Source organism: Talpa europaea (genome assembly GCF_964194135.1).
Source record: "Talpa europaea genome assembly, chromosome: 12".
Classification (NCBI taxonomy): Eukaryota; Metazoa; Chordata; class Mammalia; order Eulipotyphla; family Talpidae; genus Talpa; species Talpa europaea.
Genome location: NC_140079.1, coordinates 23155426 through 23159284, shown reverse-complemented (window position 1 = coordinate 23159284; position 3859 = coordinate 23155426). Strand labels below are relative to the sequence as shown.

The following is a 3859-nucleotide window of genomic DNA, read 5'->3' as shown; positions in this document are numbered from 1 at the left end:
GAAGAGTAGAGACATGTAAGGGAATCAGCTGTATAAAACACCTCTCTCCTCTGCTTCCACCCTATTGTTCTAGATGGATGCAATCAGTGAAGTCAACCTGATGATTACAGGACAATATGACCACACACTTTTGTTTATCAACACAATGGAATGTTGGCATTCATTAAAACTACCATTTTTAAAAGCCTGTTTTTACTACTCAGGCTTAACTACATATAGTACAAACATTTTTATTGCATCTACATATAACATGGGTACAAATATACAGAAACAGGACGGTAACCTGCAAAAGGAAATTAGTTGTTGTAGGACGATGGAATGACTCAGCAGTTTCTCTTATATTGGCCACCTAAAAATCATGCTGTAGTAAGCAACAATCTCTCTGCTTCCTCTCCACCACCAGCTCAGCAGCTGCAAAGTAGTAACATGCATGAGTGCACCTCCATCCATGTTAGCCAGGATGCTGTCCAGATTGGCGATGTCTGCCGGAAGCTCTACTTCCTGGAACATGGTCTCCAGCCCCATGGCCAGATGCCCAGTGACAAGACAATTGGGAGAGGAGATGACTCCTTCAATATCTTCTTCAGTGAGGTTGGAACTGACTTCAGTGAGCATGTGGCCAGGACACTGTTTATAGACCTGGAGCCCACAGTCACTAATAATGAGCCACCCACCGCAGGCTATTCCACCCTGACCAGTTCATCACAGGCAAGGCATAGTTATTTGCCTCAAGGTACTACACAGTTGGCAAGGAGATCATTGACATGGTCTGGGACCAAATTTGTAATTTGGCTGACCCATACACAGGTCTTCAGGGCTTCTTGGTTTTCCATGGTTTTGGTAGGGGAACTGGTCTGGGTTCACCTCCTTGCTGATGGAATGTCTCCCTATTCCCAATTATGGTAAGAAGTCCAAGCTGGAGCTCTCCTTTTACTCAGACCCCCAGATTCTCACAGCCATAGCTGAGCCCTTCATCTCCATCCTCACACCCACACCACCCCAGAACACTGATTTGCTTTCATGATAAATGATAACACTATCTATGACATTTGTCATAGAAACCTCAATAGCCCAACGTATACTAAGCTAAGTAGGTCAAACTGTATCCTCCATTACCACTACCCTCAGATATGATGAAGCCCTGAATGTTGATCTGACAGAATTCCAGACCAACCTGGTACCCTATCCCCACAAACACTTCCTCTAGCCACACATGTTCCTGTCAGCTTTGCTAAGAAAGCCTACCATGAACAGCTTTCTGTGGCAAGAGATAACCAATGCATGCTTTGAGTCAAACAACGAATTGGTGAAATGTAACCTTCAACATGGAAAATACATGGCTTGCTGTCTATTGTACCAAGGCAATGTGGTTCACAAAGGTGTCAATGTTGCCATTGTCACCATAAAAACGAGGCATTCCATCCAGTTTGTGGATTGGTGCCCTACAGTTTTCAAATTTGGTATTAATTACCAGCACCCAACTGTGGTACCTGGTAGAGACCTTGTTAAAATATAGTGAGTTGCGTGCATGCTGAGCAACACTACAGCCATAGCTGAGGCCTGGGTTCACCTGGACCACAAGTTTGAACTGATGTATGCCAAGTCTGTCTTTGTTTACTGGTATATGGGTGAGGGTATGAAGGAAGGATAGTTTTCTGAGACCCATGAAGACATGGCTGCCCTTGAGAAGGATTATGAGGAGGTTGGTGTGGATTCTATTGAAGGAGAGGGTAAGGAAGAAAGGGAGGAACACTAAAGTTAAAATGCCACAAAGGTGCTGCTTTTACAGGGAAACTTGTTCTGTCTTAAATATTGAAAAGTTTCGGTCTGATCAGTTAATTTGTATAAAGCAGTGTCTACAATTATGTAGATACTCTCTCATACAATTATGGACCTATGCTTCAAAACAGACAATTTGTTATAGGTCCCAGCTGCCCATTTCTGGATTTTTAAATATTCCTTCATGAGTTGTTCCCTCAGACATGAAACCATAAAACTGCTATTAGAAAACATAGGTGACAAGCTCTTTCATATTCATCTTAGTGAAATTTTTCTGGATTTGACCCCAAAGGCAAGGATAACCGAAACAAAAACAAGCAAATTAGAGTACATAAAACTGAAAGGCTTCTGAACCACAACGGAAACCATCAATAAAACTAAAGTGTGACGTTAGTTGGTGACTGGGTATTTGGTGGTGGGTGTGGTATGATATATACTGCTGTTGAGGTGAAAAACTGTACACATGAAACCTATGAGTTATAGGTATAGGTACTTGGTGTTATGAACTGATACAACCTCAATAAACAATAAAAATATCTATATATGTAGCATTATCTATAAAGATGATTAAATAGCATTCTCTCAATTTTTCCTAATGACAACTCACATAATGTCACATAAAGTGTCACATAAAACATCAGACTGTTGTAGGATACAAAATCAGTATACAAAAATCAATTGCATTTCTACATACTGTATACTCATATAGTTGCATGTCTATATCCTAACAATGAACTAAGACAAAGAGAAAACAAAAGATAATCCCCTCTAACACAGCATAAAAAAAGAATAGAATACTTAGGAACAATTTAATCAAGGATGTAACAGATGTGTACAATGAAAACAGTAAGACATGAATTTTAAGAATTGAAGCAGATACAAACAAAAGACGTCCAGGTTAGAATTAACCTGTCCATACTAAGTAAAGTGAATTAGAGATTCAATTCAATCACTATCAAAATTCATTGGCAGTTTTCACAAAAATAGAAATAACAATTTTAACTATGAATGGAAGGACAAAGAACCCCCATATAGTATAGCAATAATGAGAAAGAACAAAGCATGAAACATCACATTTCCTTGTTTCAAACTATTTTACAAAACTATAGTAATCATAATAGTATGGTAATGGCATAAAAACAGATATATAGATCAATAAAACAAAATTCATTGCCTAGATATAAACCTACTAACATTTGACAAATGTACTAAAAACATACCACAGGGAAGGGATAGTCTCTTCAATAAGTGATATTGCGAAAACTGAATATCCATAGGCAAAAAAGAAAAATTGAAACTGATCACAACCTTACACAGCGCTCATAAAAATTAACTCAAACTGGATTATCAACTTAAGTGTAAGATTAAATCTCCTAGAAGAAAATAGGGGATGACAATTCAAAATAGGGGAAATGTCTTTGGCATTGATCTTGGCAATGATACTTTTTTTCAACTTTTTGACTCTTAAAACACAAACACACGTACAGGTACACAAAAATAATTTTTCTCTATATCCTAGTTTCTAAGTTTTTTTTTTAATTTTTTTTACATTTGAATTTTTTTTAAAAACTAAGACATGAACAAACACAGTAGCCTAAGGTGACACAGGATCAGGACTTATCTTCCTCCTCTGCATTTCATCTCACTAGAAGCTCTTTAGGGGAGGCTTGCATGGAGCTATGATAACAATGCCCTCATCTGGAATGTTTCCTGAAGGACTAGCCTAAGGCCCTTTTTGAGGAAGTGTCATTCTTTTCAGATATATATACATGGTAGTTTACTGCATTGTTGTTGTGATGATGATGATAACAATGATGACGATTTCTTGTAAGAAGATCTTTCACCATAAACATTCCTGTTAATGGAAACCTCTCAGTAGCAGGATCCATATTTTGAAACTTTCTTTATGAATTGTTTTATTTTATATAATTCTTACATCATTTTTCATTTTTGCATAATGTATGTATTTTCATTTTGGTTATATTCCCCATACAATTCCCACCCCCTTTTTCTGACCCTAATCCCTCTTCTTCTCCCCTGCCCCAACTGTAGTGTGTCTCTCTTCTATAGTTGCTTGTTG

At 37.9% G+C, this 3859-nt stretch overlaps 1 pseudogene across 1 annotated transcript; it reads left to right on the top strand.

Annotated features, from left to right (window-relative positions):
* The first annotated feature begins 426 nt into the window (after positions 1–426).
* On the top strand, positions 427–1977 carry LOC311181311 (tubulin alpha-1A chain-like; annotated as a pseudogene). Its single transcript has one exon. The product of its transcript is annotated as a tubulin alpha-1A chain-like (transcript).
* Positions 1978–3859: the final 1882 nt, after the last annotated feature.